The sequence below is a fragment of the Giraffa tippelskirchi genome, chromosome 5, assembly GCF_054371585.1.
Source record: "Giraffa tippelskirchi isolate mGirTip1 chromosome 5, T2T-mGirTip1v1.2.pri, whole genome shotgun sequence".
NCBI classification, from domain to species: Eukaryota; Metazoa; Chordata; class Mammalia; order Artiodactyla; family Giraffidae; genus Giraffa; species Giraffa tippelskirchi.
Window position 1 is genome coordinate 10,202,421 of NC_137279.1, and position 13,729 is coordinate 10,216,149.

The following is a 13,729-nucleotide window of genomic DNA, read 5'->3' on the forward strand; positions in this document are numbered from 1 at the left end:
ATAAAGAGAAGATGTTTAAGATAATTATAAATGAAGGAGTATAAAGGAATGTAAGGTTTCTGCACTTCATTTGAAATGGTAAAATGATGACACCAGTAGGCAGTGATGTTATTTGTATCTGATGGCTAGCTGCTGCTGCTGCTGCTAAGTCACTTTAGTCGTGTCCGACTCTGTGTGACCCCATAGACGGCAGCCCACCAGGCTCCTTCATCCCTGGGATTCTCCAGGCAAGAATATTGGAGTGGGTTGCCATTTCCTTCTCCAGTGCATGAAAGTGAAAAGTAGAGTAAGCAGTAAAAAAGGTAGACGTAGCGAGAGATACACTAAAAAACACTCTAGATAAACCAAAATGGAATTCTGAAAAGCATTCAAGTAACCCACAGGAAGGCAAGAAAAAACAGAAACAAAAAACAAAGAGAACAAACAGAAAATGTAACAATTGGCTTCAGAGCAAAGAAAATTAACCGGAGACAGGAAAATTGTGTAATGATCAAAGAGTTAATACACTAAGAACATGTAGCAGTCCTAGACATGTACTCACCAAATATAAGTTTGGTATATGATTAGCAGTGTACTGATGTGCACATACAAAAATCTGATAAAACTGAAAGGAGAAATAAACAGTTCCACATTTGTGAGATCTAGTGAAAGTGGTGCTTAGAAGGAAATTGATAGCATTGAATGTATGTATTAAAACTGAAGAAAGATCTAAAATCAATTATCTAAGTATCTATCCTAGGAAATGAGGAAAAGAAGAGCAAAGTAAATATGGAGTCGCCCAGTTGTGTCCGACTCTTTGCGACCCCATGAACCGTAGTCCACCAGGCATGGATTCAGGAATCCACATGCAATGCAAGAGACCCAGGTTCAATACGTGGGTTGGGAAGATCCCCTGGAGAAGGGAATGGCTACCTGCTCCATTATTCTTGCTTGGAGAAGTCCGTGGACAGAGCAGCTTGGCGAATTACAGTCCATGGGGTCACAAAGAGTTGGACATGACTGAGTGACTAACACTGGGTCTTCCCAAATGACACTAGTGGTAAAGAACCTGCCTGCCAGTGCAGGGGATGTAAGAGACATGAGTTCAATCCCTGGGTCAGGAAGATTCCCTGGAGGAGGGCATGGCAACCCACTCCAGTATTCTTTGCCTGGAGCATCCCACGGGCAGAGGAGCCTGGCAGACTACAGTCCATGGGGTTGCAAACAATCAGACATGACTGAAGTGACTTAGCGGGCATGCACAAGCAGAAGAAAAGAAATAATAAAAATTAAGGTGAAATCATAAGAGTTGAAAACAGGAAATCAAAAAAGAAAATTAACAAAACCCTTATCTAGGTTAACTTAAAAAAAAAGAGAAAAGACACAAATTTCTAAGATCAGATATGTAAGAGAACATCACTTTAGGCATAAACATTAAAAGGGTAATAAGGGAATACTGTGAACAATGCTTTGCACACAAAATTGATAATCTAGATGAAATGGACCAATTCCTTGCTGAAACTCACACAAGAAATACTCAATCTGAGTAGGTCTATATCTATTTAAAAAATTGAACCAATAATTAATAAGCTTCTAAAATAGAAAGCATCAGGCCTAGATGGATTCACTGGTGAATCCCACCAAACATTTAGGGAAGAGATTGAACCAATTCTGTAATTTCTTCCAGAAGATAGAATCAGTGGTAATACTTCCTAACTCAATCTCTGAGGCCAGTGTTAGCCTAACAACAGAAGTAAGGATATTACTAGAAATTAAAGCTATAGACCAGTATCTCTCATAAACATAGATATAAAAAGCCTAACAAAAATATTAGGAATTTTGAATCTAATACTGTATGGAAAGAGCTATGTACTATGTACTATGTGCTGTGTGCTATGTACTATGACCAAGTGGTATTTATCCCATGTGTGCAAGGCTGGTTTAACATTTCAAAGTCAATTCATGTTATCCAGTGTATCTACAGGCTAAAGAAGAAAAATAACATCATCCTCTCAATTGACTATGAAAAGGCATATGGCATAATCCAATACCCATTCATGATAAAAACTCTCAGCAAATTAGGAATCGAGGGAAAATGTCTCAACTTGATAAAGAACTTTTACAGAACTCCTATAGTTTGCATCATCCTTAATGCTGAGAATCTTGAAGTTTCCCTCTAAGATCATGATCAAGGCAAGGATGTCCTCTCTCCTTCTTCCTTTTCAGCATCCTACTGAAAGTTCTCATGATTGCAGTAAGGTAAGGAAAGGAAATAAAGATACGAAAATTGGAAAGGAAGAAAGAAAACGTCATTTGAAGGTGACATGATTGTCTATATAAAAAATGCACAAAAAAAATCTCCTGAAACTAATGAACTATTGTAGGAAGGCTGCATGATACATGGTTAGTGTATAAAAGTCAATCACTTTCTTATATACCAGCAGTGAACAAGGAGAACTTAAAAACTCAATATTACTTATATCAGCACTTCCAAAAAAATGAAATACTTAGACATAAATCTAACAAAATGTATACAACCTTATATGAGGAAAACTATAAGACTAGTGAAAAAAATTAAAGAAGAGCTAAATAAATGGCGAGATATTCCATGTTCATATGTAGGATGGTTCATTATTGTCAGTATGTCAGTTCTTCCCTGTTTGATTTATGCATTTAGTACAATCTCAGTCAAAATCACAGCAAGTTATTCTGTGGATATTGAGAAAATGATTCCAAAGTTTTTATAAAGGAAAAGAAGTTCCAGAAAATCTAACACAATATTAAAGGAAAAGAACAAATTCAGAGAAGTAATTCTACCTGAATTTAAGACTTTCTGTAAAGCCATAGAAATCAAGACAGTGGTGTGGGATTGGTGAAAGAATAGACAGATAAATGGAACAGAATAGAGTTCAGAAATAGATCTACATGAATATAGTTTAGAGGTCTTTGATAAAGGAGTAAAGGCAGTACCATGGAGGAAAGATAGTTGCATCAACAGATGGTACTGAAACACCAAACCCAGTGGACATTCACATGAAGAAAGGGGCCCTAGACACAGACCTTAAAGGGGCCCTAGACATAGATACATCATTGAAAAAAAATTAACTCAAAGTGGATCATAGACCTAAAGAAAAACACAAAGGTATAAAAATCTTAGAATACAACATAGGAGAAAATCTAGATAACCTTGGGTATGGCAGTGACTTTTTAGATATAACACCAAAAACGTGATCCATGAAAGAAATATTTGATAAGCTGGACATCATCAAAATTAAAAACTTCTCCTCTATGAAAGACACTGTCAGGATAATGAAGACAAGTTATAGACTAGGAAAAAATATTTGTAAAAGCATATATGATAAGGAATGTTATCCAGAATATACAAAGAACCCTTAAAACCTAACAATAAGAAAATGAACAACTCAATTAAAAATGGGCTGAAGACTTTAACAGGAACCTCACCAAAGGAAATATACAGATGGCAAGTAAGCATATGAAAAGATACTGCACATCATACATCATCAGGGAAATGTAAACTAAAGCAGCGATGAAATACCACTAGATACTTGCTGTTGAGTTGCCCAGTCATGTGGGACTCTTTGTGACCCTATGGAGTGTAGCCTGCCAGGTTGCTCTGTGCATGGGATTTCCAAGGCAAGAATACTGGAGTGGGCTGCCATTTTCTTCTCTAGGGGATCTTCCTGACCCGACCCAGTGATCGAACCCACGTCTCCTCCAAGTCTCCTGAATTACAGGCAGATTCTTTACTGCTGAGCCACCAGGGAAGCCATTAGAATGGCCAAAATCTGAAACACTGGCGACACCAAATGCTGGCGAGGACGTGAAACAATAGGGACTCTTGTTCACTGCTGGCTGGGAGTAGTACAAAACGGAGCAGCCGCTTTGGAGGACATTTGACAGATTCTTAAATACACTTTTACTGTATAATCCAGCAACTGTGCTTATTAGTTATTTACTCAAATGAGTTGAAAACTTAACATCCACGCCAAAGTCTACATGTGTATGTTTATAACAGCTTTATTCATAATTGCCAAAACTTGGAAGCAACCTTCATGGGATGAATGGATGCTCTTCATGGGATGAATAAACTGTAGTACATCTAGACAATGGAAAATTATTCAGTGCTTAAAAGAAATGAGCTATCAAACTGGAAGACATGGAGGAACTTTAAATGCATATCACTAAGTGAAAGATGTGTGTGCTGCCTGCCTGTGTGCCAAGTCACTTCAGTCGTGTCTGACTCTTTGCAACCCCATGGACTGTAGCCCTCTAGGTTCCTTCTGTCCATGAGACTCCAGGCAAAGATACTGGAGTGGGTTGCCATTTCCTCCTCCAGAGGATCCTGCTAACCCAGGGACTGAACTTGCATCTCTTATTTCTCCTGCATTGGCAGGTGGGTTCTTTACCACTAATGCCACCTGGGAAACCTAAACAAGTGAAAGATACAAATTTGAAAAGGGTACATGTTGTACGATTTTAACTATATGACATTCTGGAAAAGACAAAAAATCAGGGAGACAGTAAAATGATTAGTGATTACAAGGGATTAGGAGGAGGAAGGAAGGATAAATAGATAGAGACAGAATTTTAGGGGGCAGTGAAACTATTCTGCTTGATATAATGGTGGATACATGTTGTACATTTGTCAAAACCCATTGGAATATCAAGAGTGAACTCTAAATTGTGATCTTTGGGTGATCATAATGTGTCACTGTAGGTTCATCAGTTTCAACAAATGTACCACTCTGCTGTAAGATGTTCATAATGGTGGAGCTTGTAGGGTGTTTGGGGGCAGGAGGAATGTATGGAAACTTTGTACTTTCTGTTCAATTTTGTTGTGAACCTAAAACTGCTTCAAGAAGCTAAGGAATAGTTAACAGTAGAGTTGGATTGTGCTGATAACATTAATAACCACAAGCTAATTTATGCATATTGTTGAAGGGCATGTAGTTTAGCCACAGTTTTTATACATGAAATCAGAATAGACTTTGATTATAACTAGTAATATCATCTTTAAGGAACGGCATCTAGTATACCTGTTTTTGTTTTTGTTTTTTTTTGTATACCTGTTTTTTAAAACAAGGGACAGCCACATGTTTGATAAACAGACACACATGCATTTTGGTTGTTTCATTATGTTCGATACTTAATATCTTATTCTATCTCTTGGAACATACATCTTAACTATAATTGAATATATAAAAATGAATTCTATACTTGCAAAACCCTTTATCTGTGATATTAATGTTAATAGATTAATAGAATATTTTTTTGTTCTAAAGAACTCATTCTTTTTGTATTTAAAGTATGATCTAATATATTTTTAGGGATAGATTTGTATGGGCAGTTTTATGATATGATAACCTAAGTAATTTTGGAATTAAAGGAACTAGTTTCATTTTACCTCCTAATGGCTTGGCATATACAAGCTCAGGGTTAGAAAGGACTTTAAGGTCATCTGACCCAGTGAATTACAGATCTTGTGGCCCATCTGTAGTGTCCCACTGAATGGCTGTTCAGCTTTAGGGTCTTTGTTTGTTAATTTAACAAATTTCTTGTGAATGCCACCATGTGACAGGCACTGTGTTGGGTGCTGTATAGGACTTGTTTCTTCTTTTTAGTCTAGCAGGAGAGATGTAGGTCAGTATGTAAGTTCTAAAACAACGTGGAAGGGACTATAAAGAAGTGTGAATAAAGACTAAGCTACCTAATGTCTCAGTCAGTCATTCCATTTTACACAATTGAAACTCTTAGAAAGTCTTTTTTTTTTTCTCTTGAGCCAAGTACTGCTGCTTTAGTCCTTAGTACTGCCCTTCTCCAATAACCATTTTTTAGTTATTTCAACAAAGTGTGTTTGTCTTTCCACTTGGTATTGTTTTTGTTTGTTTCTTCTAGTTTTATTTTGCTTAAATTTGGCCAAAATTTCAATCTGTTGAAATATCTTCAGACTTTCTGTGGACACATTTTTTGTTTTTTTCTTAGGGTTAATAAATTGCCTCCTTCTCACCCCATCACCCTCCTCTTATTTTTTCCTGTGTCCCTGTCCTTCTTATTTATCTTACTAAATCTTCAGTAAGATTACTAAACCATCTGATAAAACTTTAAAACGTCTCAGTACCATCAGGTGCCTCAGACAGTACTTTGGATCAGTGGTTTTCTTGTAGTCTTCTCTCTTGGATTCCTTCTTTGTTCTTCTCAAGTCTGGGTTGGTTTGTTCTCTTGGTCTTCTGCATAGCTACCCTCGTCACACTTTCACTTGTTCTCCTGGGAATTCCTTTCATCAGTCTTCTGTATTGAATTCCAGTTCCTGACCTTTCCCCCGCCCCCACCCCCACCTTCTTTCCCTTGTTGGAGGCCTATAGGCTCTTCTCTCTGACCCCACTGTTCCAGAATTTCAGAGTGATTTGTTGTGGTGGGATTTTATTTTATTTTTTCCATTTGTTGAGTTGAGCATTTGGTGACCTTCAATTTGGGTAATGATACAGATGTTTCATTAGGAGATCTAATGATGTCAATATCTATATGCCTTATCTTTTAGGCTACTTGGTTTTCTTAGAAAAGAACTTTACGGTCCGTTACTGAGGGATATAGTATTAGACCCACCAGGATTCTGGGAGCCCACTGTCCTCATCAGTTTGGTGTGTAGGTTTCATATAAGGCCCTGTTTTCAGTGCCACTCTTGAGTCCCTGCTTTAGCTGTCTGTAGTATCTGATTCATTCTGTTTTCTGTCTTCTATCTTTACTGTCTTACATCTTTTCTCATTTCCTCTCTTGTTTTCTTTTTAGTCATTATTATATAGCTTTAAAAATTTCTTTGAGTTCAGTTCAGCCGCTCAGTCCTGTCTGACTCTTTGCGACCCCCATGGACTGCAGCTCGCCAGGCTTCCCTGCCCATCACCAGTTTCTATAGGGGATAGTGATCCGTATTTCAGAGAATGTTAAATTTAACACATTGTGTGGACCTCTCAGCTTCGTGGTGTCCATGATTTTGATCAACATGTCTTTGTTGACCTTTTTCAAGTTAACATTTTTTTTTTCCTACCAAAATAGGACAAAGAATCCTGTCGATGACGTATAGCTAGAATAGTTATTTCAAGTTGACCCAGTACCTTCTGGGCACTGCTAGTTACAACTAACCTTCAACTGTTTCAAATCAAAACGTAGGCATCCCAAGTTACTTGTAAGTTTAAAGGCATACACTATTCTCTTTATCCCCCTTTTAATACATACTATACTTGCCTCTAAATCTGATTTTCCTCCAGTTCATTGTTGACGCTGCTGTCAGAATAATTCATAAAATGGGTGCTTTAGAAAAGTGATTTTTATAAAGCTAATAACTCTCTTGCCTATAAGTCTTTAATACCATCACATAGATTTTTAGGATAATGTTCACATTTCTTATCTAAGCCTGCAAAGACCATTCCCAGACCACTTCAGCATGCTTCCTTGGTTACAGCCCTGTGGAACTTGTAAGATACACAAGGTGTCATGTTTTACACAGGATGTACCCCTCCCCTCTACCTGGAGTGACTTTTTTTTTTCTTCCTCACTTAATTTTGTCTCATTCTGAATTATTACCTTCTCTTGGAAGGCTCCCTTGCTTACCTCTACTGTGTGATATTTTTGAATATCTTTTGCTGTGTCCTTTTAATTCCTTGAACCTTTCTGCTGTAGCATTCATCCATATTATATGGTAGGTTTATTTTTTAAATATTTATTTATTTGGCTGCTCTGGGTCTTAAGTGCAGCATGCAGGATCCTCGATCTTTGTTATGATTTCTGGGCTCTTTAGCTGTGGCATGCGAACTCTTAGTTATGGCATGTGGGATCTAGTTCCCTGACCAGGGATTGAACCCAGGCCCTCTGCATTGGGAGTGCAGAGTCTTAGCCACTGGACCACCAGGGAAATCCCTGTATGGTAGTTTTTGATCCTATTTCTATGCCTCCTCCAACAAGCCTTCACATGCCTCAAATACCAAATATTTTTCTTCTTTTTTTCCTAAAAATTAACATTTTTATGTATTTTGATACAGTATCACAGGCATCTATTAATTTTGGACAGGAAAGAGAGTCTAAATCTTGGGCAGAAAATAATGTGTCTTTGAAGAGGAAGCCGCTGTAACATGTCAAATACCAGCTTGGTGACTATATCTTATTTAATTTTGTATTTTTGACATTTAGCATAGTTGACATTTAGCATAGTGACTTAGAAACAGCATATGGTGAAATAAATGAATAAATGAATGAATAAATATATGGTGAAAAAAATGAATAAATGAATGAATGATACCTCTCTACTCACATTATCTTACTATCTTATCTACTCACATTATTAGGGACCATTTATTCTAACTGACCTACCTCTTCACCATTTCTCTCCAGGTCTTTTCTATTTCTATTTTTATTTTCTCATTCATTCATTCATTCAGAAAATATTTGTTGAGCTTCTCAGTTCAGTTCAGTTCAGTCACTCAGTTCAGTTCAGCTCCTCAGTTCAGTTCAGTCGTGTCCAGCTCTTTGTGACCCCATGGACCGCAGCACACCAGGCCTCTCTGTCCATCACCGACTCCCGGAGTTTACCCAAACTCATGTTCATTGAGTTGGTGATGCCATCCAACCATCTCATCCTCTGTTGTCCCCTTCTCCCCTTGCCCTCAGTCTTTCCCAGCATCAGGGTCTTTTCCAGTGAGTCAGCTCTTCACATCAGGTGGCCAAAGTATTGGAGTTTCAGCTTCAACATCAGTCCTTCCAATGAACACCCAGGACTGATTTCCTTTAGAATGGACTGGTTGGATCTCCTTGCAATCCAAGAGACTCTGAAGAGTCTTCTCCAACACCACAGTTCAAAAGCATCAATTCTTCGGTGCTCAGCTTTCTTTATAGTCCAACTTTCACATCCATACCTGACCACTGGAAAAACCATAGCCTTGACTAGAAAGACCTTTGTTGACAAAGTAATGTCTCTGCTTTTTCATATGCTGTCTAGGTTGATCATAACTTTCCTTCCAAGGAGTAAGCATCTTTTAATTTCACGGCTGCAGTCACCATCTGCAGTGATTTTGTTGAGCTCCCGCTATATGTCAAATGTGATAATAGCCACTGGAGATATAATGGTAAATAAAACACCTCATCTCTACCCTCTCAGACTTTATAATTTAGTGGGAGATAGCAGTTACAATACAATGTGAAACTGTTTTCAGTGAGGGAAGTAGACTAGAGTATTATGAGAACATGTAAGAGGGGTACCTAATTTGGGGCTTTCCAGAGGCTTTTTTTTTTTTTTTTTTTTTTTTAGTTGGGGGCTAATTACTTTACAATATTGTAGTGGGTTTTGCCATACATTGACATGAATCAGCCATGGGTTTACATGTGTTCCCCATCCTGAACCCCCCTCCCACCTCCCTCCCCATCCCATCCCTCTGGGTTATCCCATTGCCCCAGCCCTGAGCATTTGTCTCATGCATCGAACCTGGAATGGTGTTCTGTTTCACATATGATAATATGTTTCAATGCTATTCTCCCAGAACTTCCCACCCTCACCTTCTCCCTCAGAGTCCATAAAATTGTTCTGTGCATCTGTGTCTCTTATTCTGTCTCGCATATAGGGTTATCATTACCATCTTTCAAATTCCATATATATGCATTAGTATACTGTATTGGTGTTTTTCTTTCTGGCTTACTTCACTCTGGATAATGGGCTCCAGTTTCATCCATCTCAATAGAACTGATTCAAATGTATTCTTTTTAATGGCTGAGTAATATTCCATGGTGTATATGTACCACAGCTTCCTTATCCATTCATCTGCTGGTGGACATCTAGGTTGCTTCCATGTCCTGGCTATCATAAACAGTGCTGCGATGAACATTGGGGTACACGTGTCTCTTTCAATTCTGGTTTCCTCGGTGTGTATGCCCAGCAGTGGGATTGCTGGGTCATATGGCAGTTCTATTCCCAGTTTTTTAAGGAATCTCCACACTGTTCTCCATAGTGGCTGTACTAGTTTGCATTCCCATCAACAGTGTAAGAGGGTTCCTTTTTCTCCACACCTTCTCCAGCATTTATTGCTTGTAGACTTTTGGATAGCAGCCATTCTGACTGGCGTGAAATGGTACCTCATTGTGGTTTTGATTTGCATTTCTCTAATAATGAGTGATGTCGAGCATCTTTTCATGTGTTTGTTAGCCATCTGTATGTCTTCTTTGGAGAAATGTCTATTTAGTTCTTTGGCCCATTTTTTGATTGGGTTGTTTATTTTTCTGAAGTTGAGCTCTGCTGTCTAAGTTGGTCATAACTTTTCTCCCAAGGAGTAAGTGTCTTTTAATTTCATGGAGATAGTTTTTATCAGCACTAGAGTATTAGGTGTTTCTGGCAAATGCAAAAAAAAAAAAAAAATGTATCTAAAGCTAAGTATAACAGATCATACTTTTGAGTTAATTTTCATCTAAAATTAACAGTGTCAAATCATTATCCCAAGTGAACTTAAGAATTCAAACCAAAAAAATAAAATAAATGGTTTCATTATGGAATTGAATGACATAAGCTGAACTTGGGCCTATAAACCCAGAACTTCAGAGTTTTAACCTCTCTTTAGCGTAATCTCTTTGTGGCCTTGGGCAAGTTGCTTCGCAAAAACAGAAAACAGACAATCAAAATGAGAATGACAAAGGTGTAGAGATCTAGCTTTTAAAGCATTTGGATCTGAGAAGAGCCTCCTAAGTGGATGTTTTTCCTAGCTCTTCAGCCTTTCTGTTTTAAACCTGATTTCTCTGTCTTTTATATTCTGCTTTCTGCTCTATTTATATCCTGTTTTCTTACAAAGACACACCATGTCCTTTGGAAGCATGTTTTATGAAGTAATAGATGTATAGGCCTAGGATTTTAAAAATTATACAAAGTAAAACTTTTTTTCATGTGTTTATGTTTGTGTGTGTGTATATATATATATATAAGACATTTCTGTATAGATTATTGTTCACTAAATCATTCACTTCACATCCTAATATGAGATATCACTGAGGAATGGCTCACATTCATTGACATTCGGCTAATAGGAATATAAGAGATTTAGAATTCATATTTGTGGTTGAAATAATTACTCCCTGGGTTATTTTCTAGAGAATCACATGTGTTTTGTATTGCTGTAGGGCAGGACTAGATTTACCTATTTGCCTAAGGATGAATAATCCAGGTGTTGGCCAAATGACTTTTAGGTGGGAAGTAGAGAAACATCCTTAAAATCCTTTTTATCTTTTCTGACCCTGATATTAGTTTGTCAAAGAAAACAAACTTTGCCAGCCATATTTCAGTGCCCTTTGGAGCAATGAAATAGTGTGAGAATGACTGGTTTTGAATTTTGAGTGCATTACTCGTATTTGCAAATTCTTTTAGCACCACCAAAATATGCTTACTTTTTTAAAAAATTTATTTATTTTAATTGGAGGCTAATTACTTTACAATATTGTAGTGGTTTTTGCCATACATTGACATGAATCAGCCATGGGTTTACATGTGTTCTCCATCCTGAACCCCCCACCCACCTACTTTATTTTTTTTTAATGTTATGATTCATAATATATTCATAACATTTCTTGGAAGATAAAGTGATTTTGATAATATTTACTCTATTTTTAGCTGTCACAATGACAAACTATGACCCTTTAAGAAATCATCATGATTATTGTTGAAATTACTAAGTATACAGAGGTATGAATTGTGTTCACCTGGGACACAACACACACAGACTACACTATTGTATTTGGTTGTAGAAGCTGTAGATAGTTGTGCTCAACAGGTTGTGTTAAATAGAGGGCAGGACAAATGGGCTTCATTATGACATTTCTTATGGTATATGAATGCTTAATAATGCCCTCAGTTCAGTTCAGTCGCTCAGTCGTGTCCGACTCTTTGCTACCCCATGAACCGCAGCATGCCAGGCCTCTCTGTCCATCACCAACTCCTGGAGTCTACCCAAACCCATGTCCATCGAGTCAGTGATGCCATCCAACCATCTCATCCTCTGTCGTTCCCTTCTCCTCCTGCCCCCAATCCTTCCCAGCATTTGGGTCTTTTCCAATGAGTCAACTCTTCGCATGAGGTGGCCAAAATGTTGGAGTTTCAGCTTCAGCATCAGTCCTTCCAATGAACACCCAGGACTGATCTCCTTTAGGATGGACTGGTTGGATCTCCTTGCAGTCCAAGGGACTCTCAAGAGTCTTCTCCAACACCACAGTTCAAAAGCATCAATTCTTCGGTGCTCAGCTTTCTTCACAGTCCAACTCTCACATCCATACATGACCACTGGAAAAACCACAGCCTTGACTAGACGGACCTTTGTTGGCAGAGTAATGTCTCTGCTTTTCAATATGCTATCTAGGTTGGCCATAACCTTCCTTCCAAGGAGTAAGCGTCTTTTAATTTCATGGCTGCAATCACCATCTGCAGTGATTTTGGAGCCCCAAAAAACAAAGACTGACACTGTTTCCACTGTTTCCCCATCTATTTGCCATGAAGTGATGGGACCAGATGCCATGATCTTAGTTTTCTGAACGTTGAGCTTTAAGCCAACTTTTTCACTCTCCTCTTTCACTTTCATCAAGAGGCTCTTTAGTTCTTCTTCACTTTCTGCCATAAGGGTGGTGTCATCTGCATATCTGAGGTTATTGATATTTCTCCTGGCTATCTTGATTCCAGCTTGTGTTTCTTCCAGCTCACCGTTTCTCATGATGTACTCTGCATATAAGTTAAATAAGCAGGGTGACAATATACAGCCCTGACGTACTCCTTTTCCTATTTGGAACCAGTCTGTTGTTCCATGTCCAGTTCTAACTGTTGCTTCCTGACCTGCATACAGGTTTCTCAAGAGACAGGTCAGATGGTCTGGTATTCCCATCTCTTTCAGAATTTTCTACAGTTGATTGTGATCCACACAGTCAGAGGCTTTGGCATAGTAATGGCATAATTACTATGGCATAATACTTTGGCATAATAATAATAATAATAATGGCATAATTACTTTGGCATAATAATGCCCTAGTTTTAAATTAATTTATAACTAATTTGCTGTGGAAGTTTGGAAGAATTTTTATACATCTGGATTAAGATTAGAATGAATTCTAATTAAATGTATCCGTTGCCATTTTAAAATTAGGAATTGAAAGATGCTTTATATACTCTAAAAGATATTTTCTATATTGCTTTTTTCTAACTATATTTAAGAAACCAAAATAAACAACCTAGAAATCAAAGATGATGTATAAGAAAATTTCATATTAGTTAATTTCTTTTAAGATGAACATGTCAATTATTCAGTATTATAATTGAATGTAGCCAGGTTTTTAAGTTTCTCTATTTTTAGTATTTTAAAAGACACTGCAATATTATGTTTCTATATACAGTATTGTGGTGAATATGATCATTACCTTAAATAAATGACATTTTTCAGTAGCCGGAATTCAGGGTTTTTAATTGCTATTTTGTGAATTTTATAAAATCTCATCTCAAAGTACTTTGGTAATATTTGAATGGTGGGTATGATGGTACACAGAAAATAAATCTTTCAAAGCAAAGTACCTTATTTTATGACTGCCTAAAATATATACTTATACCTTTATTATTATTCATAGATTAATATAACTTCAGTTTTATATTTCATTTTATTTATCATATGCTTGCTTTGAATAAATTATAGGAGGTTTAAAAAATAACTATCCCCTCTCTTTTAAGGAAAAA

General features: G+C 37.3%; 1 protein-coding gene and 1 non-coding gene across 22 annotated transcripts in view; one reads left to right on the forward strand and one right to left on the reverse strand.

Moving 5' to 3' along the window:
• Positions 1 to 13,729, forward strand: part of RPS6KC1 (ribosomal protein S6 kinase C1) — a 192,939-nt gene that overhangs the window by 120,493 nt on the left and 58,717 nt on the right. The gene's annotated exons all lie outside the window — the stretch shown is intronic.
• TRNAG-CCC (transfer RNA glycine (anticodon CCC)) lies at positions 7,834 to 7,906 on the reverse strand. The gene has a single exon. It is a non-coding gene; the product is annotated as a tRNA-Gly (tRNA).